Here is a 26940-nt window from a genome sequence, read left to right as displayed (position 1 = left end):
AAGAGGGGAGCACATTGTAATTATACAGTCAATCGAAGGCATATACACATGTGTACACACATGAAACACACAAACACACACACACACACACATACACACTGATTCATTGATGCCAAAACAGGAAGCAAAAACTTATATTGTAATGTAGCAACCTTTGTATCATTTCTTGTTTTATTCTAAAGACATTCTTACTTACTTTGTCTCTTTCTCTGGGACTAATGTTGTGACCTCATCTCTGTATGACATTTTTTATTAAATTTATCTATAAAAATTTCGAGAGTTAATGGCTATGACCCTGCAGATTTTTCTCTCCTTCAACAACGCTGATAGAAATATAACTTTTCATTCAGGGAATCTATGTTTGTACTCTGTCTCTTATTGTTTAAACCAGCTCCCTACTGTGTTAAATCAACTTTCCTAGAAGCTAATCTATCATTCTCAAGTGGCCTTGCTTCTGGAATTGTTTGGATGCTCTTGCAGAAAAGAACTCCTGTGTAGTGCAGGTTGTGCAGACTTAAGAAACATTGAGTGAGACTTGTTCTTTTGTCTTGCAAACAGAGATTATGCATTGTGCTTCTGGAGACCAGAGAGAAAATGACTGGTCATTAATCTGTTGAGAATGTAAGGATCCAAATAAAATTAGCCCTACAATAAAAGAAGGAAGCTCTAAAAACTACTGGTTTGTTGTTGGTTGGTATTTTTGTTTTCATGTGTCAGTTTCAATGAAGAGCTAAAAGAATTATACCTTTACTTTAACTACTTCTCTGGGGGAGTATTTTTCTTTTCTTCTTATAAAACTCTTTAATTTTAGCAATAAAAGATGAGCATAACATTCAGCAAGTTCAAATGCATTACAGGAGGTACATGAGGTATTGCGGAAAGTCACTGCTTTACATAATAAAATGTAGCTATTAGGGGAGAAGTCACTTGGTTATTTAACAAATTGAAAAAACAATTTTATTAAGATTTTCATAGGAATGCACATTGTCAATGTTAACAAATGATTTTAAGTCAAAGTACTGGTACATGGTAAAAGGTGCAATTTCAGTTATATAAACATTAAAGTAATCTAAAGTTTAAATTACATTTTAGTTATACCTGAAACTCCATTATCAAGGAAAATGCAATTTTAGCCTCTATAAATACTAACAAAAATCAGAATCCAATGACTACCTTCATATTTGTAATATTCCTTCTTAAACTCATACTACCCTGTTAAGACAACACAGACAAGAACTAATTTGTAAAACAACAAAATATACCTTATTCATATTCCATTTTAAGCTTAGATTTTGGTTTGACAAACATCCAGAAATTAGTAGTACAGAATAGTGCATTTGTGAACAACAAGGAAATCTGAAGATCTCTGCATAGCCTTATGTATAGATAGTTTTCCAGTAAATGTTAAAGATTTGATAAGGATTTATGCCGGCTTCTTTTAAAATGGTGTTTAAAAAAATAATTTAAAGTTGTATCCTCTTAGTTTATTTCAACTGACTCTATGTGGGTATTGAACTTCAAGATATTTTGTTTTGTTTGTTATTGATTTTGTATTTTATTTTTGAAGCTAAGTCTATTGAAGTACAATTTTCCCTTTCAGGCATACTGCTCTATGAATTTTGACAAATGCACACAATCATATGAACATCATAAAAATCAAGATAGAAAATATTTTCATCATGTCAAAAAGTTTGGTCATGCCTCTTTGTGGTCCGTTCCCTGTTCAATCCCCAATCCCTGACAGCAACTGATGATATTGTTATTTTTGTACAATGATTAAAGCAGCTGTTGTCAGCAGCTTACTGGGGTAATAAATAGGAAAAAAAGGAATGTGGATGATTCCACATTATATGGATTATTTTTTCTATCCTCAATTTTTCTAACTCTCTTACCACATTATTCTGTAATGCAATTTGAAATTTCTGGTCTTATTCTCTCCAGGAGATTTTCTGCTACCTAATGTATTTCTTTTCTTTTTTTCTTTTTTTTTTTTTTTTTGTTCTAATTAGTTATGTGTGGCAGTAGAATGCATTTTGACACATTCTACACAAATGGAGCACAATTTGTCATTCCTCTGGCTACATGTTCTGCAGTCACACTGGTAGTGTAATCATACATGTATATGGAGTAATAATTTCCATTTCATTCTACTATCCATCCTACCCCCATACCCCCTCCCCTCACTCCCCTTTACCCAATCCAAAGTTCCTGCTTCTTCTCTAGCCCCTACCACCCCATTATGGATCAGCATCTACATATCAGAGAAAACATTTGGCCTTTGGTTTGTTGGGTTTGGTTTATTTCATTTAGCATGATATTCTCCAGCTCCATTCATTTAACCTGCAAATGCCATAATTTCAATCTTCTTTAAGGCTGAGCATTGTGTACAATAACATATTTCCTTTATCCATTCATCTGTTGAAGGGCATCTATGTTGGTTGCATAATTTAGCTATTGCGAATTAAGCTGCTGTAAACATTGATGTGGCTGTGTCCCTGTAGTATGCTGATTTTAAATCCTTTGGGTATAAACTGAGGAGTGGGATAGCTGGGTCAAATGGTGGTTCCATTCCAAGTTTTCTGAGGAATTTCCATACTGCTTTCCACAGTGGTTGCACCAATTTGCACTCCCGCCAGCAATATATGAGAGTACCTTTTTTTCCCTACATCCTCACCAACCTTTATTGTTGTCTGTATTCTTGATTGGAGTGAGATGAAATCTTGGAGTTGTTTTGATTTGCATTTCTCTAATTGCTAGAGATGTTGAACATTTTTTCATATATTTGTGGATTGATTGTAGATCATCTTCTGAGAAGTGTCCGTTCAGTTCCTTGGCCCATTTATTGATTGGGTTATTTGTTTTTATTGGTGTTAATTTTTTGAGTTCTGTATATATCCTGGAGATTAGTGTTCTATATGAGGTGCATGTAGTAAAGATTTTCTCTGATACTGTCGCTCTCTCTTCACATTATTGTTTCCTTTGCTGAGAAGAAGCTTTTTATTTTGAATCCCTCCCATTTATTTTATTTCTCATTCACCTAATTTCACTGTGTTATCTTAGGCACATCATTCAAACTTTCTTTGCTAATTGTCACTGTAAATATAAGCTCAATATGTACATGGTATCTAAAATCTAAAGGTATTTAGGTCTATGAATCTAATTTCCATAAGAAGCTCTAAAACTTGACATATCTAGAATATTTTTTTCCTTCCCACTACAACCTAAAGAAAAGTATCTCTGCCTCTTCACTTCTAAAATGTTCCCTTTACAGTAACACACATAGACTAGTTCTAAGTGATCAATTCTTAAACAACGTTTCAGATGTATTTTGGGGCACAAAAGTATTTCAGGTGGACTAGGGGAAAAATGAAAAACAGTTAATACTATAAAGGAAAGTGTTTTTCCCTTTTACCTTCCACCCCAGCAGATATGGATTTTCTTTGCATCCTTCTGGGTTTTCCATTTATGAATTATACTTTCAACCTTAGTTTTATTACGATTAAAATGTAAGCATTCTCTTATTTTTATTGCATGACAATAATGTAGACTGACATATTTTTCCCCATTACAGATACATATGTATTTTTACAATGATGTAACTATTACATGAGATAAAATCATTGGGCCAGATTATGTGTATTTGAAATTTTGATATCATCATCCAATTGACATCTTCCAGAAGGGAATGCTAATTACAGTCCCATTTATATCAAAGTTCCTACTTTGTAACACCCTCAGCACAATGGATAATCATCAATCATTTTAATCTTAGCCAGTTTGATAGAGAAAATATATCATTTTAATTTAAAGCCAGAATTTCAGCATTGAGTAAGATTGAGCAACAATTTAAAAGTTTATTTCAGACTTGTATTTCCATGTTTTTACTTATGTTTTATTAGTTCATTTTAGTTTTACATATTTTTTTTACAAAATTATAGAAGTATGGAATATAATTTGCTCTTTTTCTGTTCCTGGTACTTCCCCCTTTCTCTCCCCTCCTCACTTCCCTGTTCCCTATTGATTTCTATTTATTACAGCTCTCTTTTTAAATTAGTTCATTATAAATATAAAGGTGAAATCCACTGTGGAATATTCACATGTGTACATAGAGTGATTTGACCAGTTGTATTTACTCTTTTGTGAAAGTTCAGGACATGCTAAGTGCCAGGTTATGTTACTTGGGTGGTCAGTCTTTATCATTTTAAAGGTAGGAAAATTATCTCTTTGCTTTTCTACATTACAAATATTTTCTTTTGAATTTATATTTCTTTTTAGTTTTTTTCATTTTTGTTCTTTTTAGTTATATATGACAGTAGAATGTATTTCGACATATTATACATGCATGCAGTACAACTTCCCATTCTTTTGGTTGTATATGATGTGGAATTATATTGGTTGAGTATTCATAGATGAACATCATAGGAAAGTAATGTCCAATTCACTGTATCTTTCCTGTTGCCATTCCCCCACCCTTTCCTTCATTCCCTTTTGTCTAATCCAAAGTACTTCTATTCTTCCCAATGGCCCTCTTATTGTGAGTTAGCATCTGTGTATCAGAGAGAGAGCATTTGGCCTTTGGTTTTGTGGGACTGGCTTTTTTCACTTAGCATGATAGTCTCCAGTTCCATTCATTTACTGACACTTTCATTTCTCTTAATGGTTGAGTAATATTTCATTATGCGTATATACCACATTTTCTTTGTCCATCACCTGTTGAAAGGCACCTAGGTTAGTTCCATAGTTTAGCTACTATGAATTGAGCTGCTATAAACATTGAGGTGGCAGCATCACTATAGTATGCTGATTTTAAGTCCTTTGGGTATAGACCAAGGAGTGGGATAACTGGATCAAATGATGATTCCATTACAGGTTTTCTGAGGAATCCTCACACTGCTTTCTAGAGTGGTTACAACAATTTGCACTCCCATCAGCAATGTATGAGTATACTTTTTCCACACATCCTCACCAACATTTATTGTTACTTGTATTCTTGATAATAGACATTCTGACTAGAGTGAAATAAAATCTCAATGTAGTTTTGTTTGTTTGTTTGTTTGTTTGTTTGTTTGTTTTTTGCCAGGGCAGAATAGTTACCAGGGATTGAACTCAGGGACCCTCCACCTCTGAGCCACATCCCCAGCCCTACTTTGTGTTTTATTTAGAAACAGGGTCTCCCTGAGTTGCTTAGTGCCTCATTTTTGCTAAGGCTGGCTTTGAACTCGCGATCCTCCTGTCTCAGCCTCCTGAGTAGCTGGGATTACAGGCGTGTGCCACCAAGCTCGGTTTAGTGTAGTTTTAATTTGCATTTCTCTAACTGCTAGAGATATTGAACATTTTGTTCATATATTTGTTGACTGATCTTATTTCTTCTTCTGTGTAGTGTCTATTCACTTCCTTTGCCCATTTATTGATTGTGATTTTGTGTGTGCTCTTGCCTAGCACATGCGAGGCCCTGGGTTTGATCCTCAGCACCACATAAAAGTAAATAAATAAAATAAAGGTATTTTGTCCAACTACGACTAAAAAACATTAAAAAAAAAAAAAAAAAAAAGATTATACAACTTTCAGGCTGGGGTTGTGGCTCAGTGGTAGAGCACTTGCTTAGAATGTATGAGACACTGGGTTCGATCCTCAGCACCACATACTAATTAATTAATTAATTAAAGTTAATTTTTTTTTTTTAAAAAAAGGTTATACAACTTTCTTTTCCAGTATGTTTTCTTCTAATATGCTTTTATAATTTTTAATTAGATTGCAAATATATCTGTACTATAACTTTTCAGTAATATGAGGTAGTGATCAAATTCTATTTTTTCAAAACATCAATATCCGATTGATGCTACTCATTTTATTAGGTAGATGTGAACATTTTGCTAACATTTCAGAGTAAGTAATATATTTTTGTTGTTCTTTTAAAATCAGAAAATTCATTTGTTAATAAAAGTAGAATCTGTGAATATTTAAAATATGCAGAGATTAAATTTTAAAACTTATTTTCTTTTAAACAAGAAAATTATATTTTGAAATTTAAAAATCAAGAAATTCTCCTTCTGCCTATTTGATATTTAAATTGCAAATGGGTTTATTATTGCAATTAAATATAAGTTAAAGTTAAATACCAAATTAAATAATATGAAACATGGAGGATGTGATTATTAGGTCTGTGTTTTCCATTTTATGTTTATGATGACTCCGTTGACTCCATAGGATACAGCATCTATCTTATTTTGTAGAATTTTGTGATGCTATAAACCCAGTTATTTGGGAGAATAAATAAAGTTAAATTAAAAAAAAAGATTATACAACTTTCTTTTCCAGTATGTTTTCTTCTAATATGCTTTATAATTTTTACTTCTGCTTACAAGCTTATTCTTTCAACCCTTTATGCATATTATCATGTACAAAAAACACTATAGAACTGAGGATTTTCAAATTACTATAGTGTACTATGATGTCAATGATGTTGATATGCAAGAGGTAAACAGTGGAGCTGCTTTGTAGTTGAAAAATTCATGCATGTAAGGAGAAATTCAAGTATGTAAATGCCCTAAATTGATAAGGAGTATAAAATAAATGAAAACTAAAATAAGGAAGTTTTGGAACCTGCATTAAATAATCTCATTGTATAAATAATTTTCCTAAAGAGATAAATGATTATTGAATAAATGAGTTGTGCCCGAAAGAAGGAATCTTGCTAATTTAGCCTAGCTATTTTCCATTATGATATTCTAATAGAAATAAATTTCCATTGAATAATCCAACCCTCAGGAGCTCATAAAAAAGATAGACACGTATCTTTTTTTCAATGGAGTCACAGCTCATTTGATGAAATTGGTCACCAGCTCCCAGTTTCATCTTTCATGCATTTTTAACCAAATGTAATTTCTTGAGCTAGAGATTCAAAGAATCTCTTTTTGCATCTAAAATTATGTTATTCAGAGTAGCTAAATAATGTTCCATAGCTCAAGATTCTTCTTATTAAAAGAACAACGACTGTGGAATTGATAAAGCAATTCATTTCTCCTGCTAAACTAGAAAAACTATTCTTTAAACAGTTAACAAAAATAAAGCTCAAAAACCAAAGATATTCTACTATATAATCTTTATTATCTAAGATACTAATGTTTGTATTACTAAAAATCAGGAAGCCCTAAATCTCATGATTACCTTGTTTGCTGAATAACAAAAATTGAAAGAAAAAATAAATTTGCAGGATCCAACTTTGTCTACCTGCTTTTTATATTAAGTCATAGAAGTAGACCATTATTTAAATCTTATATATTTGGGTTAATCATAAAAGTTAATGTTTTTAAATCTATATTGCTTTTTCCCAGATTACTAATCACAAGCATAGAAAGAAAATACTATTGTAAAGTCTAGATGTTCATAAGTCATTATGTATCTTTCCATCTTTAAGTTTTATTTATATTTTGTTAAATTAAATACAGCATTGCCAAAGCATATGGCTAAAGTATATTTTACACATTCACATTTTTGTCTTTAGAGTAGTCTTGAAAGAATATACTGCCATTAATTGTACTCAACATGAATTCTCAAGACTTTTACACTGTTAACAATCATTGTATGTTTGTGAGTATTGAAAGTTTTAAATAAGAAAATTGCCAATATTTGGCTTGATGAACTATAAAAACAGAAGTTAAATGTGATTTAACTAATATTTTTGTTTTAGGTATGAATAATAATTTGCTTCTAGACTTTTAACCATGGGCCAAATGTATATGTTTGGTTTCTTAGGATTGATTTGGACAACCTCACTTATGAAATAAAACCCTTGCTCTCTGGAACTGGCAAAGCCAGTCTTGGTCTCGCTCCAATATGGTGAACTGTATGGAATGACCTTGATGAGGTCCTTTATTTGATTCTTACTCATTTTAGTTTAATCCAGCTGCCAGTTTTTCATAGAAGTTTCTTAGGATCTTCAAATAGTGAATCCTTCATTTATTAAATCAACTGTCTATTCATGAGGAGAGAATTGCCCACCTTACAATGAGGGGCCAAGCTTTGCCTTGAATTCTAAACTCACATTATTAATATCATTTTGTACATTTTCTAATTTTATTCTGAACCACAAAAAATGCTATAATTTTGATTCACCAACACAAATTAAAATGCTATGTTAACAATCGTTTCCTGCTCACACATGTTATTGTATGAAATTAATTTGGTGTGAAAGACCCCAGAACAAATCTCATTTCTGTTTCCACTTGCCTTATTATAACATTTTGTTAGAAACTTAAGGTTTGCTTAGTTTTATTCTCCACAGAACCAGTTTGAGCTGAGTATCTGACCCCTGCCTTGGCCTTGTTCAGGTTGTCATTGCTTTCAACACACACATTCCTGAGTTCATCGCTTCCCAATACTAATTCTCAACTCTGTTTTGATGGCCCCTGGATCATTTCAACACTATGAATTATTTAAGCTCAGGTTTAACTTATTGGTATATTTCTATTTTTTTGTTTTGAATTTTGTTTTGAATATAAAAATGAAGTGAACTGTAATTAGACACCTACTAATTTCTCCCCAAAACAAACAAAAAATGAACACAGGAAAATAACTCTGCCTATACTTGTACAACTTCTCAAATCGTGTATGAAGGGTCTCACATTCAATGATCAAGAAATTTTAAAATAGCAGTAATTATTTTCAATTTAAGAAAAAGATCTCCTCTTCCCTCCCCTACTGCCGCAGTCTGGCTGGGCACACAATCACGAGCCACCACACAGCTTGTAGATTCAAACAGCAACTCTTTATTCCCGAACTCACACCAGCCGTCTACAATCACGTTCTGGGGAAATCCACGTTCTCTGCCCAAATCCACCTCCACTGGGTTTCTGTCTCCCAAAATATACTGTCTGAATCCCGTGAGAACTCAAGGGGAACTCAGGCAGCAGGATACGCCCTATTCCCAGCAGGAATAATCTTAAACCTTAAACCTGGAACCTAAACTGGGAACGCCCTAAACACGATTATCTTAAACCGGGAACACCCTAATCCGCCTTGGTCCTTGAGCAAGGTCACCTACATTCAATGTCACTGCAACATGGGGTACGCTGGCAAGGAAATTGTCATACCTACTTGGCTAATGGCTCCCAGCACCCTACCACAAGTATTTAAGATGAAAGAATGGGCTTCCTTACACAGTAATTTTATACTTTATATGAAGCAGCAACAATAACCATCAATAATTTGGCATTAAAAGAAGCTATAGAAAGGTTAAAGGCATTAGGATTTCCTGAAGGACTTGTGATACCAGCATATTTTGCTTGTGAGAAGAATGAGAATTTGGCTGCCAATTTTCTTCTACAACAGAACTTTGATGAAGATTGAAAGGGACTTTTTTTGTATCTCATACTTCAGATCAGTGAATTACACTAACTTTGTTCACTGGATTGTCTGGGATGACTTGGGCTTAGATCCACAGAACTTGGTATATGGTAGTAGATTGTTGGGGTGGGGAGGGAGGGATCTAGATTATTGGGCAGAGATAAATACAGTGCATCTCTGCTTCTGTTAGCAGATGCCGCGAATCCACACAGTGTGTAAAATATTATACAACCAAAAATCAGCTAATGCAGGTTTTTATTTCTTCTATAAAACAGTAGGTACCTTTCCTAGGTTTCACTCTTTTTAGTGTACTAGATTCAGACATTTAGTGTAATGCTGTGCTTTATATTTCTTTGACCTAATATTGGTTTCTGAAAGGATCTTTGCTACCTAGAATTTATAGTCTCTGTTTCATGGCAACACTGGAGCAATTGTTAGTATAGTTCTCATCAAAGCATTATATATTTTGGTGACTCACTGTAGTAAAGGTGAGGATTTGTTTCCCTTTATCCTTTCTAAATGGACATTGATTTCTAAAAGACACCTTCACAGAGCTGGAAAGAATGGCAGTTGCAATCATAAAATTGGGGGGAGGTACCAGAGGAGAATATCATTAAAATGCTTTCTTAAGTTTTTTTTTAAACAACTTAGTTGAAATATAACATATTCAGAATAGTGGACAAATCCTAGGAACTCATCACAGTGAGTTGTCATATGGTAACCAGCACCCAGGAAAAACAGGGCACATTTGTGGCTCCCAGGAAGCCTTCCCCTCCTCAAAGAAAAGTTCCTTCCACTTCTAACCCTATTTAGCAGGTATCCTGATTTTAAGCTTTATATAATTGGAATCATAGTACATTCTATTATTTTCCTTTCTTTTGGTACCAGGGGTTAAATTCAAGGGCACTTGACTACTGAGCCACATCCCCAGCCCTATTTATTTTTTATTTATATATGACAGCGAAATACATTACAATTTTTATTACACATATAGAGCACAATTTTTCACGTCTCTGATTATATACATAGTGTATTCACACCAATTAGTGTCTTCATACCTGTACTTTGGATAATAATGATCATCATATTCCACCATCATTAATTACCCCATGCCCCCTCCCTTTCCCTCCAACCCCTCTGCCCTATCTGGAGTTCATCTATTCCTCCAATGCTCCCTCTCCCTATCCCACTATAAATCAGCCACCTTATATCAAAGAAAACATTCAGCATTTGGTTTTTGGGGATTCGCTGAATTCACTTAGCATTATCTTCTCTAACTCCATCCATTTACCTGCAAATGCCATGATTATATTCTCTTTTATTGCTGAGTAATATTCCATTGTGTATATATGCCACATTGTTTTTATCCATTTATCTATTGAAAGGCATCTAGGTTGGTTCCACATTTTAGCTATTGTGAATTGTGATGCTATAAACATTGATTTGACTATGTCCCTATAGTATGCTGTTTTTAAGTCCTTTGGATATAGACCAAGGAGAGCGATAGATAGATCAAATGGTGGTTCCATTCCCAAAAGCCCAAGAAATCTCCACAGTGCTTTCCATATTGGCTGCACCAATTTGCAGTCCCACCAGGAGTGTATGAGTGTACCTTTTCCTCCACATCCTCACCAACACTTATTGTTGTTTGTATTCTTGATGTTGCCATTCTGACTGGAGTGAGATGAAATCTTAAACTGGCTTTGATTTGCATTTCTCTAATCGCTAGTGATGATGAACATTTTTTCATGTGTTTGTTGATTGATTGTACATCATCTTCTGAGAAGTGTCTCTTCAGGTCCTTGGCCCATTTATTGAATGGGTTATTTGTTTTTTGGGTGTTTAGCTTTTTGAGTTCTTTATATACCCTAGTGATTAGTGCTCTATATTATGTATGAGGGGTAAAGATCTGCTCCCAAATCTCTGTGAGGCTCTCTATTCACCTCACAGATTATTTCTTTTGCTGAGAAGAAACTTTTTAATTTGAGTCTATCCTACCAGACCTTAAACTATACTACAGAGCAATAGTAACAAAAACAGCATGGTATTGGCACCAAAACAGACTGGTAGACCAATGGTACAGAATAGAGGACACAGAGACTAACCCACAAAACTACAATTATCTTATATTAGACAAAGGTGCCAAGAACATGCATTGCAGAAAAGATAGCCTCTTCAATAAATGGTGCTGGTAAAACTAGAAATCCATATGCAACAAAATGAGATTAAACCCCTATCTCTCACCATACACAAAACTCAACTCAAAAAGGATCAAGTACTTAGGAATACAACCAGAGACCCTGTGTCTAATAGAAGAAAAGGTAGGCCCTAATCTCCATCATGTGGGATTAGGCCTCAACTTCCTTAATAAGATTCCTGTGGCACAAGAATTAAAATTAAGAATCAATAAATGGGATGTACCCAGCCCTATTTTGTATTTCATTTATAGACAGGGTCTCAAAGAGTTGCTTAGCACCTCACCATTGCTGAGGCTGGCTTTGAACTCTTGATCCTTCTGTCTCAGCCTTCCAAGCTGCTGGGATTACAGGTTTGTGTCACCAGGTCCAGCCTCACAGTATATTCTCTTACTACATTTTTCACTCCACATTGTAAAAGCCATCCATGTTTCTGAGTGCAGATGTCCCTCCTCTGTTCCCCCTGCCCTCATACTAATCCATTTTGAGAACATGTCACAATCTCTCCATTCTACTCCTGATAGAAATTTGGATGGTTTCCAAGTTCTTAGCTATTATATATAATGCTGCTAAGAACACTATATAATTTCTTTGGGTGAACAAGCATGTGTATTTCTGGAATTGCTAAATTATAGGATATACACATATCAATTTAGCCAGTAACCATTGCCAAAAAGTTATTTAAAATAGTTGCAGCAATTTACATTCACACTAGCAATGTTTGATAATCCCATGTGTTTCAGACCCTTACTAGTACTTGTTATTGCCTATCTATTCATTTTAGTTATCTTTGCAGATGTATAATAGTATATAATTTTCACGTTGACTTTTATTTGTGGTTACCAATAAGTTTGAGCAATTTTCATATTTTTATTGGTCATGTTAAAAACTTTCAAATTGTATAAATGTAATGCTTTTAAAGGACGAGATATTCCAGACTCATCAAATTTGTTTCAAGGGGTTTTATAACCTAACTGTAAAAGTTTAAGAAAGGATAATATAAAATCTTTGGGTAGCTATACATCTGGAATGCTGTTAGTTAAGAACACTAAGAATTTTGGGCTACCTCTTTATCATGTCCCATGGGTTACTCAACGAACTGTGTATTTCTTATTTCTTATGGCACGTGTATGAGTCAATTATCATTATTAATTCACTTCTGTAAATGAAGAAACAAAAGATGCCATAACTTGACATAACTTGGTCAGAGAGTAAATTAGTGACATGGTCAGCATTATTGGGCTGCAAGATCTCTCCAGTTTTTACAACAATGTCAGGAAATACAGTAGAATCATAAATATTATTAACTACTGATATAATTTGGATAATAATATAGATGAACAGGTTTGAAATAGTTTTTGGAGGTGAATATTTACACTATATTTAACATTCCCTAAATGTAAAAATGATTTTTATATGTTGTTGAAACAAAATATAACCCAAGTTGACCTTAATGAAAGCCTGTGAGATAAACAAATATGCTTTAAAAAATTTTTAACTCTAAGACTGAGTAATTCTTCCTACATTAGTATAATGAGATATTGAACTTTTGAAATGAGTTAAAAATATGGAAAATGTTAATGATCTGGAGTTGCACATATTTTGTGCTATGAACAACATTTCTGGTTGCTAAATGCTAACTTTATTATGCACAATGTATGATGTGGGTGAGTTAATGTTGCTAGGGAATTTTTAGTGTCTAAATTGCCTTACTTCTGTGTATTTAAATTTGCAAACTCAACATTATGTTAGTATACCTTCTGGCATTTAATTAGGTTCCATCCTATGATTCTAAACTTAAGTGTGCTTTAATGTGGAAGATTTTGTTATTTTCATCTTCTATTCTATCCTTTGTTCCTAGTAGTTATAATACTAATATACTGTAATGGGATACTTTACTTTCCCTAGTAGGCTTAGTGCAAAATATCCTTAGAACATCTTTAAACATTTTTATAAATGATTTTTTATCCTCCTAGGTAGGAGAGCTTTATTTCTATGTGCTATGGAATATACACTCATGATAATCACCCTCCAGAAGGGAGATTTGGATGCCATGAAATATGCATACTAAAGATATGAATATCTTAAATTAATATGAGATGGGTCTTTCCCAAATAACAGTCACATACCTAGCTCCTAACTAGGGTTGTCTGATTTAGCAACAAGATCCACAGTTAAATTTTAATATCACATTAATATTCAGCATAAACACATTTCAAATATTGTGTGGAACATACTTACACTAATTTTTGTGATTCTATTAAACTCAAGTACAGCAAGCCATTCAGTATTATATTTTGTAATTCTACTCTCCGTAAGAGATAATGAGAAAAGCAAATGACTTATGAAGTCAACTACTGCTGTAACTCTCCTAAAATGTTTTTTGTGTTATAAGCAAAGCAATAAATTAATACCACCATGTAGGATCAGGAATGCCACCAGATCCAAACCCAAAAAGTGATAAATAAAACATGTTTATGTTGATGATTAGAGATAATGATGGTTTCAAGAGAGAACATGAGCAATAAAAAGATAATAAACCCTTGGACTTGGGAACACATATATAAAGTCTATGGAATGCTCTAGCCCGCTTTCAATCTACTAGCCATTGGATAATATCATTAGAAAGTAACAAGTTGAATGCCTCTTTCTATTCTAGAGATTTAATTCAGTCAATAAATATTTATTGGGCATGCATTTCCAAAACTGTTCTCCATATAATATGAATGCTCAGTAAGATATTAATAGACACTCCTTGAACAAGTATTTGAAAGTCAAAAACATGTGTAAGCCTTTGGTTGCATTTTCCCTGCTCTGGCAGAATCATCGGGAGCCCAGCTCTGTGGTGATGAGTAAAAAAAAAATTGCAAGAGTTCAAATTCCAATTCAAGAATTGTTACACATCAGGCTATAGTTTAGCCAGTATATGTCTGTGGTTCTTAATCCGTTAAGTGGAAGCAATTATAGTAGTTTCTGTATAAGCTCTATATCTTTTAGAAGAAACCACAGAAATACCTTCCTGCAGATTGTCAAATGTAACTTAGACATGACACAGAAGAGCAAACTAGAAGAGGGAAAAAAGGTAACTTGAACTTCATCAAAATTTTAAAAGTCTTTTCATCAGGAGATGCCATTTAAAAATGCATTTATAATATGCAAAGCACAGACTGTGAGAAAATATTTGCAGTCTTTCCATAAGACTAAAGACTTTTATCCTGAATACATAAAGAATTCCTCCAACTCAATAATAAAAAGGCAAACAACTTGAACAGAGTAAAAAAATTCAAAAACACTTAAAGAAAAACTCTATCAGGAAGATATACAAATGGTCAATAATCAAGAAAAATTGCTTGAGACATTAGTCACCATGAAATAATAAATTAAAAGCATGATGCAATACTAATACATGAATCCTAGAATGGCTGGAATTTAAAAAGACATAATATTAATTTTGACAATGATATGATGCACCGACAATCTCAGATTGTAAATTGTAGTGGAAAATGGTATAAACACATTGAACAATGGAAGTTAGCATATATATACTTATGACTCAGAAAATTTACTTCTAGGGCTGGAGTTGTGGCTTAGTGATACAGTGTTTGCTCAGCACATGTGAGGTACTGGGTTCAAGTCTCAGCACCACATAGGAATAAATAAAGTATACAATTTGACATTTAAAGAAAATTTATTTCTAAAAATTTATCATGAGAAATAAAACTAAATTTTCATACCAAAAATAAAAACAACAATAAAAAAACCTTAAACATTTGTATAAAAATGTTTACAGCAGAATTAGTTTGGAGGGGGGCGGAGCCCAAACTAGGATAAAAACAAATATCCATCAACAGAATAATTACTTACAATAATTATGGTATTCTTATAAAATACAATGCTACTAAATAACATAAAACAATGTATTACTGATAGACCAAATAACACGAATAACTCAAAAGATATTACCCAGTATGTGGTGTTATTATACTGCTACTCTAGTAAATTAACACAGGGATCCTGCATATGTCAAAATGTATCAAGCTTAGCAAATTGGTGAATTTCACTGTAGATAAATTAAATTTCAATATAAAAAAGAAATCGAATACAGTGGTTATAATGTTATATCTCAGTAGCCAAAAGCAAAAACAAATCATTTAACCACAATCATTACAAATATTTAGATGCCCTAAAATAATGATTAGATTTGGGGGAAAGGGTGAATTGGAAATGCTTCAAACTCCCATCTTCTTGTGCCATTTGTCTGTTTAATGCTTTTAGCATGGAGTCACCTCAAACAAATTGCTTGACATTCTAGAACTAAACAAATTACATAAAATTCCCTGAGATTATAAAGAATAGTTTTGATGGTGATGAAGTGACAATAATAATGATGGTGAATTGGAAGCAGCTTGAAGACACAGATAATGATGCATTTTATGACTGTCTCTTACTTTTAGGTGGTTGACTGTGCTCCAAATGGATGAACAGGCAGATAATTTCAGTTGCTATACCAAGACCCAAACTTTTTTAGAAGTTACCATTCTGAGTATTGTCTCTCTTCTCTGAGCACATCATGATCTGGATTATAATTTCCATATTATTACCATTAAGCCACATAGAATATCTGTGACCATGAATATTGTTCTTTTGAATCTTTACTTTGAAACCTAGATTTTTAGAATAGTAATAATAAATCGACTTTCCTAGGACATTTGAGATATTTCTTCTCATTGAATCTACTGGTTCCTATACATTAAAAATGCTTTGAGGCATTTTAACATGAATGTAAAAAAGTGGTTGAAAATGATTATTACAAATGATCTAATTTAAAAATTCTACCTAAACTGAGTGACATTGAATTTTAATAAACACATCATAATGGCAATGGTTCCTTTAAACACTCTTAAAATGGTCCCTTGTTGTCATCTTATTAGAAAAACATTCTTTTTAGAATGTCAAAATTTATTTTTATGCAATCAAATAAAATATCATATGATGAATTCCAGTTTCATCTGGAATTAATAAATCTATATTTTCCAATTTATAATTAATGTTCAACTTACATGCTTATAGTTTTGTGCTTATAAGGATGGGATGTTAAATTGCAGTCATAAAAATAAATGCTCAAATTCAGTGCAGTGAGTCTGTTGTACTCCTAAGGGATAATTCTGATGCCCCCAAACTCTTGGCTTGAAAGAATCAGAAATTGGGATTGCCAATATTTCTAGGAGGTTATTGTATAGAATAAACAGAACAAATAAAACTTAAAATCCACATATAGCCATCCTATATGTATAGAATTTATTTACTAAGTCCTTTGTAAATAATTGACATTGCTTAATAATTGGAGCCTAGTTTAAATTTTCATTGTTTTTCTATTTATTTGTTTTCTGTTATTTTGCCTTTTTTCCGTGTAAATTGTTGGAAGAAAATACTGAAAATTTTCTTTTCTTATTTAAAGCATGTTTTATGTTCTTGCCTACATAAGTAGCTTTGAAATATTCCCCACCTTTCTTTCTTTTCTTTTTTTTTTTTTGAGACAGGGTCTTTTCTAGTTGCTCAGAGCCTCACTTAAGTTGCCACTCCTGCCTCCACTTCCGGAGCTACTGGCATCACAGTTTTTTACTAGATATATTTATCAACATCTTTTAAGGCTTAATGAAGTAGGAAAATTTGGGGGGTTTTGTACTACGTAATATACTATAAAGCAAAATAAATTATAATCCAGCCCAGAGGGACATTTGTTCATGTTCATGATAGTGAAATGTATCGCTGAAAATGTTAAATTTCAGTGTTTCAAAGTGAGTGATATGGGCAAGATCTTTACGAAATGTGTATATATTTTGTTAAGATTTTTTATCAATTTGATTGTGCATGTGGAATCAAGTATTGAAATGACTAGCAAAAGCAAACCAGAATTTAAATATCCTTATGGAAACAAAGACGGTATAATGTTTCATGTGTATATAATAGAAATAAGCACCTATATATGGTACTAAACGTGCCCCTCATCCTCTTCTAAACCCTTGTCTCTTTTTTTCTCAAAATCTTATGAGAAAAATGCTGTTATTACTTCATTTTTACCGATAAGAAAATTTCAGCATATGAGGTAGAATAACTGCGCTAGTTAACTCAGCTAATGAGTAGTAGAAGCCAGATCTCACCCAGCCAACCTGGTTGCCAAATCTGAGCTCCAAGTTCTTACTTTCTATTCTCTAGCTAAGCTCATTGTTATTTATCCATTAAAGCATACGTTTTAAAGACTTCTACCACCATTGGTTAATTTGTTCAACTAACATCTTATGCAATGCCTACCATGTTTCAAGTAGTATTTGTTTTGATCAACTAATATTTATATTAGTTGATCAATCCCAGTCACAGTCTTCTGGCCAGTTTGGACTGCTGCTGAAGGCACACTGGCCATGGTGTTCAGTCAGAAAGCTTCTAGAGTAGAAATGCCATCATTATTTCCCCCACCAATGTGTTAATGAATTGGTTCTCAAAACTTGTTGCATATTAGAATTACCTGGGAAGCTTTTCAAAATTCCAGCGTCCAGGCTGCACAACAATTAAATCAGAATCTCTTGGGTGAGACCTAGGCATCAGTATTTTTTAAATAGTTTTCTGAGAGATTCAGTGTATGACAAACTTTGAAAGCCAGTCTGCTAAAGTTTTTTTTCTTTTAATTAGCAAATTATCTAAAATAGTCTCAAGTGTCCTGTTACCAATATGAATGAATAGTAATGAGAAGTATAGGTATTAAATTATCTGAATTGGTAAGGTCCCCTAGCACTGTGGTCAATTAAACTGATTTAGATCTTAATTCTGCCATATCACAGCAATACAATTTTTGCCAAATCTCCTTTTATGAATCACAATTTCCTTATCTGTAGAGTGGGTATAATTATCACCTCTAAGAATCTTCATTAAAACTAAAGAAAGCTAATAATGAGGCCCAGAAGTTCTGCCTTTTCCCAGTCTGGGACTACAGAACAATCTCTGTGGCCATTAAGTATTGTGCTCAAGAGCCCGTTCACTTCAGCCCCTGATAAAATTTCTCGATCTGAGTTTTCAGAACACCTTTTCATGCATGCCCTGTAAGCTCCCTTGTGCATTACCTTTCCTGCCACCTCCCCTTGCCCCCAGAGGCAGCTCTTGCTTCCTATGAGTGATACCATCTTTCATTTACAAACTGCTTGCTTCTGCTGGTAATCACTACTATCAGGCTCCATTTGCCTTCCAGCTCAAATGTGAGACAAGATTTCCTTCTTAATCCTTAACAGTGCTTCAGAGAACGGGCTATAGTATTCCACAAGAATTTATGAAAAATGACAGACTGACTGACAATTGCTATTAGATGTTATTCAGCTCAGAGCTCACGCCCCGCCCCCCTGCCGTCTGGGTCACCTCTCTGTCTAGCTCTTCATTAGCCTCCATATACAAGGGCCAGCTCACCCTATATCACCAGGGTAGATTGTTGAATGCAGAAGTGTGGTATTGTCTCCCAAAACATCAGAGCACATTTGTCAAGGATCTTGAACAACCTATAAGGAGCTGCAGGAAGCTCTGCCCAACTCCTTATCCTAGTCTCTCCCCTGACACAAGATACCAATCCTGCCTGCAAGTCATTCCTGCTGCTCCAGCAAACAATACCCAATGATTTGTAATCACGGATCATTCACTGCCTCCATCTCAGTGTGATCTTCGTTTCTCTTCAACTTCAACCACAAACATATTTTGATACACTTCAAAATTAGAGTAAATCGCAGGCATCGCTACAAGCACCACTGTCTGTATAGAATAGGAATGGAAAGCAAGAGAATAAAAAAGGATGTTGGAAAAAAAGTAGACATGGCCGATCCTATCTTTATTTCTCTGTTTATGAGGCTAGAGTTGATACTTACAACTTTGCTCTTTCACTATCCCTTTTGTTCCCACTGCTCACACTGGGAATTTCAGCTGAGTGGGGGTTCATATCTGTGGGAAGTGACCCAAGCATTGATTTCTAAGGAGTTTGAGATCCTACCTATCATTTTTCCATGATCCTACCAGTTTAGTTGCTCAAGCATTTCAGTAGTTTACTTACAAGATGACCATACTAGGAGGCATTTGAAACACTTGTTGATTTCTAGACACACCCTTCCTTTTCTCCTTGCTTAGTTATTTCTTGATAGCCAACATGAATAACCCTAGAAAGCATAGCAATCCCTGTTTTTGCCTACTAGTGCCATGGTATAAGTAGCCAAAATGACCAACTGGCAGACCATTGAGGTGTCCTTAGTACAAACATTCCTACTTTGTATATTAGGTCATTTCTTATCTAGAAGAGCCCCAAACCATGAAGACAAGGAAGTTAAAATTTGTGACTAGGTCATTAGGGTGATAGTAAGAGCAAACACTTTCATAGTGATAATATATTTTGGGCAGTCTCCAAAGTGAACTAGATATATTGATTTTGTTCATTTTCAATACTATTATTTTCTCCATTTACACCTTAGAAAACTAAGACACAGAGATACTAAAACTTAAAACCTATGGCTCTCATATGTTTTTTTCTTAAATTCACCAGTGTAGTTACAAATATTCAGTTCAACCAGTCTTAGTTTTTAGGCCTATGTATTTCTTATGATTGTTCTAGAGTTACTTCTTTCTAATCACCAATCTTTCTAAAATAAAAATAAAATCTACAATTCCCACTATCTAGAAAATTGAAATCAAATATTTTGTAGTAACAAATAAGGCCCCATGAGAATAAAGAATACAATTTATTATGCTAATAAACTTCTTAGGTTTAGTTACAATTTTCATTAGTTATCAAAGGCAAAGATTTTAAAACTTGAATTTTATAATTTAAATGTAATTTATGCTTCCCATCTTTTGAGGAATATTACAACTAAAATACCTCTCAAGATATTGTGGTTACTTATGAAGTCTAGGATTTCCTATTGTATGATTTTTGTTCCAATATTTATATTACTTTACATATTATATGTTATATTATTTTGCTTCAATATTTGTATATATTTGTATATTATAATGTATATATAAATATATATTTATATAAATATTTATATACACTATAAGCATGTATAGTGTATATATATTTGTATATTCATATCTATGTTTGTATATTATAATGTTCAATGTATTTGATCCTCCAGAAATATAGTACTAAATTTTTAAAATACATATTTGAAATATATATTAGTTCTAATCTTAAGGCATTTCTGTGTAGTAAGTCAATGATCATTCTAACAAATCTACATTCTTTGTGCTGTTGAAGAAATATGATTCATTCAAAATTATGAGTTAGAGTTATAGATACAACATTCATGAGTGAGGATGATGGAATAATAGGTTAGATATCTATAGAGGCCCATCCCTCCAAATATTATCCCTTACTTTATTTCACCTTATTCCTAACTACTTGATTTTTTAAAAATTGAGAGACATAGAAAAATCTTTATGTGCATACTTGATCTTAAATTGCCCTAATGTTTACAAGTATGTTAGTTCTGTAATTATAATACTAAGAATGGGATTATAATCTATTTTTATTCTCTTGATCATACTGAAATTCCTTTGTGCTCAGCTCTGCCTCGTTTAGTTTTGTTTTCTATTATTAGACCACATTGTGTACACCCTGTTGTGTTTTACAGGATCCATTATATTTTTATTTTTTAACAAAATCCACAAATCTGTTTCCCTTATGTTGAGTTCTGGTGATAATCTATGCAAGTGATTTATAATGAAATAAAGAAGTAATTTATTATCATCAAAGAAAATGTGGGTATTTTATTTGTGTAGTTGATTTTGCCCTATGTATAATCTAATCATGGAAAGACAAGAAAAAGTGGAGATAAAAATAGCTTATGTAGCACATCCTTTCAGTTCATGGGTGAAATCATTTTGGTAGGAAAAAGATTCTTTATATAGTGTGTGACCACTTAAGAAGAAAAAAAAATGACTTAATTATAAATAAAATTATTTTCTGACATGTTATGCAATTCCACACCCACTTTATCTAGAAAGATATTAAGCCAAATCACAAAAATATTTAAGCATAAATGCAAATAAAGTAAGAGTTGAATGAAGAAAAGAAAAGCTAAGTGGAGGACAAAATGAAATGTGATTCTTAGTTCCACCTTTATCCTTGTTATAGGCAAATCCTAATTTGGGCAACAGTGAACCAAAGTTGAAACAAATATATAAAGAGAAACCAGGTCAATTATATAGACTTGTTCTTTTTTTTTTTTTTTTTTAAGGCAAATCAATTGCATAGAACAAGTATCCTTGGTATTGAATCAGACAAGGGTCTCTGGTAAGGCCTTTTGAGGGAAATACACAGTCATGGAAATGAAACATCCTGTTCTGAGAAGAGAAAATAAGTTTCAAAGAGCTCCTATTCTCATCCTCACATAGACAGAATAAAGTACCACAAAGGCAATTGTATACCATAATGTTAAAAGAATGTTGTACCCTACTCAGGCTGCTGTGAAAACATACCTTAGACTGGGAAATTATAAACAACAACAACAAAAATTATTTCTTTCAGTTTGAAGGCCAAGATTAAGGGAGCAGCAGGTTCAGTGTCTGGCAGGGTTGGCTTTCTGCTCCTCAGATAACATCTGATGTTGCCTTCTTTCATGGTGGAAAGGAAAAGGCAACTCCCTTCAACAATGGGATCAGGAGGGCACTGATCACATTTGGGAGGGCAGCACTCTCTCTAATTTCTTACACCAATTTTTTTTGTTGTTGTTGTTTGTAATATTCCTTCTATACCTAGTTCATTGTAAAGTGGTCCTGAATTTTGTCAATCCTTTTTGTTAGTGAGATGATCATTCATTTTTTCTATTTCATTGTATTAATGTGACATATCACATTAACTTATTTGTATATGTTAAATTATTCTTGAATCTTAGGGATTATTCCCATTTGGTCATGGTTTATGATCCTATTGATGAGCAGCTGGATTTGGTTTGTTAATATTTTGTTGAGGATTTTGGTAACTGTGTTCATCAGGAATATTGGCTTTTATTATTTATGAGTATTTTTATCTTCATCAACTTATTTGAAAAATTTTGACAAGATGGGGTAGGGGTTATTACTGATACAATCTCACTATTTATTAATGACTTACTCACATCACTTATTTCTTTATTATTCAGTCTTGGTAGGTTATATATTTCCAGTAATTGATGGATTTATTCAAGAGAGTATGCATGTTTATACTTAGAGAAGACAAAATAGACTTTTAATCAAAAGCTGTCACATGAAACAAGAAGGACATTATATAATGATAAAAGGGTCAATTCATAAAGAAGTTACAAAAATTATAAATACATATGCTCTCAACATCAGAACACTGAAATAGAAAAAGCAAATATTGGTAGAATGAAGGGAGAAATAAATAGCAAGACACTAATCTTAGGAGACTTGCACAACTTCACTTTCAATAACAGAACATCCTGACAAAAACTCAATAATGAAACAGCAAATGCAAGCAACACTGTGGATCTAATGGACTTAACACACATATACAGAATATGCAAACTGATAATAGGAAAATACATGTTCTTCTCAAGCACACATACAACATTATATAGAATAGATCACCTGTTAGTTCACAAAATAAGTCCGGACAAATTTAATACTGAAAACATACCAAGTAACCAAGTACCCTCTCTGATCACAAAGGACAAAAAGAAAAATAGGATTCAACAAAAAGAGAAACTCTGGAAAATTCACAAACAAATGTAAATTTAACCACATACTTGTCAATGACTAATGAGTCAAAGAAGAAATTTAAATAGAAAATAGAAAAAAATCTCGAGATAAAGACAAATGAAACACAGCATACCAAAATGGAGGGGATACAGTAAAAAAAAAAAAAAAAGAAAGAAAGAAAAAAGAAAAGCTTATAGTGATTCCTGCCTACATTAAAAATGAAAAAAGATCTCAAACAACCTAACTTTACATATCAAGGAAGTAGAAACAGAACAAACCAATCACAAAGTTAGCAGAAGGAAGGAAATAATAAAGCTTAGATCAGAAATAAGTGAAATAAAAAAATAACAGAAAACATAAATGATACTGAGTTTTTTAAAGATCACCAAAATTGATGAACTTTAACCAGACTAAAAAGGGATTTGATAAAATCATAAATGAAGAGGAGCTATTGCAAGTACAGTTTTTTTTTTTTTTTAAGAATACAATAAAGCATTTTACTGTATTTGAAGTGTAAGACATAGTGTTTTGACAAAAGTATACCTGGCTTAATGATTCCTACATTTGACCTAAAACAGAAAGTACAACTACAGGTTTTTCTTAAATTTATGTTTTCTGGCCTTCGTTTGTCTCTCTGACCAGCAAGGAAATATAACTAGCTCTATAAAACAAAAAAGGCTCTGGAGAAAAAACATTGAGACATTGTGATGCTTCTTTCCCTGCTCCCCTCCATTCAGCACAGAACTCTCCTTCAAACACCTTCCACTCACTTGGGGATGAGAAGTTAGGAGTTGGTGTATCTGTTCAGAGATGGTCGTGCACAGCCCTCAATAATCTAATGAGTTAATCTTCACTTATTAGTATTTTTTCCCTCAAAAAAACAATTATCTTCTATTCAGTCTGGCTTTCTTTAGAAAACATCATTCTAAGAGGTCTTCCAATGGCTGAATGCCTGTTGTGAACTGGATTACAGTTCTCTCTCTCAAAATATGTGGGCCCCATGACATAATGCAGCTGGACCTGCATCCTGCATTTTTCTGATAAGTCCTGAACAGTTTATGATAACATATTGGTTGATCTGGAATATGTAGAATTCTCTAAGAAAGAAAAAAAAAAAGTCTTGTATAATTTCATGAAACAGCATAATTAGGCAAAAACAACCAGCAAAAATATCTCTAAATATATAATGTAAATATTGATAGAACTGAAACGAGAACTCAAACGCAGTACACTGTGAATCTTTGTTAATGTGTTTTGTTGGTAATAGGGTACTGTTTATTGGCTTCTCCACTATTAGTGGCAGAAAGGTAGTTGGCATTATTAGATGGAAGTCATATAGCCCAAATATCTCATTATAACAGTATTTTAACAGTTTCTCATTTAAATACGTAACTAAAACTATGATTTCTGAAATTCTTAATTCACATCCAGTAGAATCATATTCAAGTATTTAATCAAAGAATAATTTATTGATAGTAGAGAAAATCCATTTTTTTTTTGTTGTTGTTGTTTGTTTGTTTTTGTTTTGTTTTTTACATTTTTTGCTTCAAATTTTATGTGTCTTTTCTGGTTAATTCTCTACAAACCAAAAATTTTAAAGTGAATTTCCTCAGTGGCTATTTGGGTATGGGAAAGTGGGATGCGAATACTTCTTCTTTAGTAATTTATTTAAATTGTGAACAAATTGACCCTTTACAGGCTTCCTTTTGTTAGAAGGCTTGGAAGCTGATTTATCTGCAACAAACTCAGGCTCTCCATTCCTTGAGCCCAGGCTGTAATCTTAATAGTGCAAAGACCTCACCTTAGATGAGACAAGTTGCTGGCCCTTCAGTGAATTGGAAGGCAAGTCTGCCCGATTTTTGGAGTTAATGAGCAAGTCCATTATCCTACTCTAAACTCTGGGTTTCAAATTCACTTTTAATCAGTAGCAAAAATGATGTTTCTCGTTTCACCATACTTCTCACTTGACACAGAACTAAGGAGGATAGATTGGGCCCTGTCTCAGTCAGCTTAGACTACCATATTTGGACACCCCATACTGAATACTTTATAAACAAAAGAAATTTATTCTCACAAATCTAAAGGCTAAGAGGTCCAAGATCAATGCACCAAATAGATCCAGTGTCTGATGTATACTTGGCTCCCAGTTCAAAGACAGCTGTTTTCTTACCTACCTTCACAAGGTGATAACCACAAGGGACCTTTCTGAGAACTCCTTTATATAGGCACTAAACCTATACATGAGGCTTCAGCGCTGAAGGCTAATCACCCTAAAATAGCCCCAATTTCAAATACTATCTCATTGGAGAGTTAGGATTTCAAAATGAATTTTGGGGGGGACACAGTCTATGGAGAACTGCCTCAAAGCCCAAATTCAGGAAGACATGTATGAAATTAATGAGAAAAGGATTGGACCAATGTTGATACTTCAGCAAAACTTTGACACTGTTCTGCCATCTTTTTATAAGAACTTATTCATGTTTATTTCAAAAGCAACTTCACTTAGGCTCCAACTACTTCTTAACCCCTTCCTAACCCTAGCCCCTTAGAAAGGGTAAGACTAGAGGAAAAGTTAAACATCATAAAGGGGGCCAAACACCGGTTGACTGTGAACATGTTAGAATGGTGCTACTTTGAGATAAAGTGTGTAAGTTTGGCAGCAAAGCTCCCAAGGAAATCAGTGCTGGATATTTTTTTTATTTTTTTTTAATTTTTTATTGTTGATTGTTCAAAACATTACATAGTTCTTGACATATCATATTTCACACTTTGATTCAAGTGAGTTATGAACTCCCATTTTTACCCCATATACAGATTGCAGAATCATATCAGTTACACATCCATTGATTTACATGTTGACATACTAGTGTCTGTTGTATTCTGCTGCCTTTCCTATCCTCTACTATGCCGCCTGCGCTCCCCTCCCCTCCCCTCTTCTCTCTCTACCCCCTCTACTGTCATTCATTTCTCCCCCTTGTATTATTTTTCCCTTTCCTCTCACTTCCTCTTGTATGTACTTTTGTATAACCCTGAGGGTCTCCTTCCATTTCCATGCAATTTCCCTTCTCTCTCCCTTTCCCTCCCACCTTTCATCCATGTTTAATGTTAATCTTCTTCTCATGCTCTTCATCCCTACTCTGTTCTTAGTTACTCTCCTTATATCAAAGAAGACATTTGGCATTTGTTTTTTAGTGATTAGCCAGCTTCACTTAGCATAATCTGCTCTAATGCCATCCATTTCCCTGCAAATTCTATGATTTTGTCATTTTTTAATGCAGAGTAATACTCCATTGTGTATAAATGCCACATTTTTTTTTATCCATTCATCTATTGAAGGGCATCTAGGTTGGTTCCACAGTCTTGCTATTGTGAATTGTGCTGCTGTGAACATCGAAGAAGCAGTGTCCCTGTAGCATGCTCTTTTTAGGTCTTTAGGGAATAGACCAAGAAGGGGAATAGCTGGGTCAAATGGTGGTTCCATTCCCAGCTTTCCAAGAAATCTCCATACTGCTTTCCAAATTGGCTGCACCAATTTGCAGTCCCACCAGCAATGTACAAGTGTACACTTTTCCCCACATCCTCGCCAGCACTTGTTGCTGTTTGACTTCATAATGGCTGCCAATCTTACTGGAGTGAGAAGGTATCTTAGGGTGGTTTTGATTTGCATTTCTCTGAC

General features: G+C 33.6%; 1 protein-coding gene and 1 long non-coding RNA gene across 3 annotated transcripts in view; one reads left to right on the top strand and one right to left on the bottom strand.

The window, feature by feature from the left end:
• Positions 1–26940, top strand: part of Galntl6 (polypeptide N-acetylgalactosaminyltransferase like 6) — a 1051497-nt gene that overhangs the window by 635299 nt on the left and 389258 nt on the right. The gene's annotated exons all lie outside the window — the stretch shown is intronic.
• Positions 5424–10268, bottom strand: LOC125612897. The gene is made up of 3 exons (XR_007343384.1): positions 9669–10268; positions 8821–8825; positions 5424–5435 (listed from the first exon to the last, which is right to left on the bottom strand). It is a non-coding gene; the product is annotated as an uncharacterized LOC125612897 (long non-coding RNA).

The sequence above is a fragment of the Marmota marmota genome, unplaced genomic scaffold (genome assembly GCF_001458135.2).
Source record: "Marmota marmota marmota unplaced genomic scaffold, marMar, whole genome shotgun sequence".
Lineage (NCBI taxonomy): Eukaryota > Metazoa > Chordata > Mammalia > Rodentia > Sciuridae > Marmota > Marmota marmota.
This window is presented reverse-complemented; position numbering and strand designations above follow the sequence as displayed.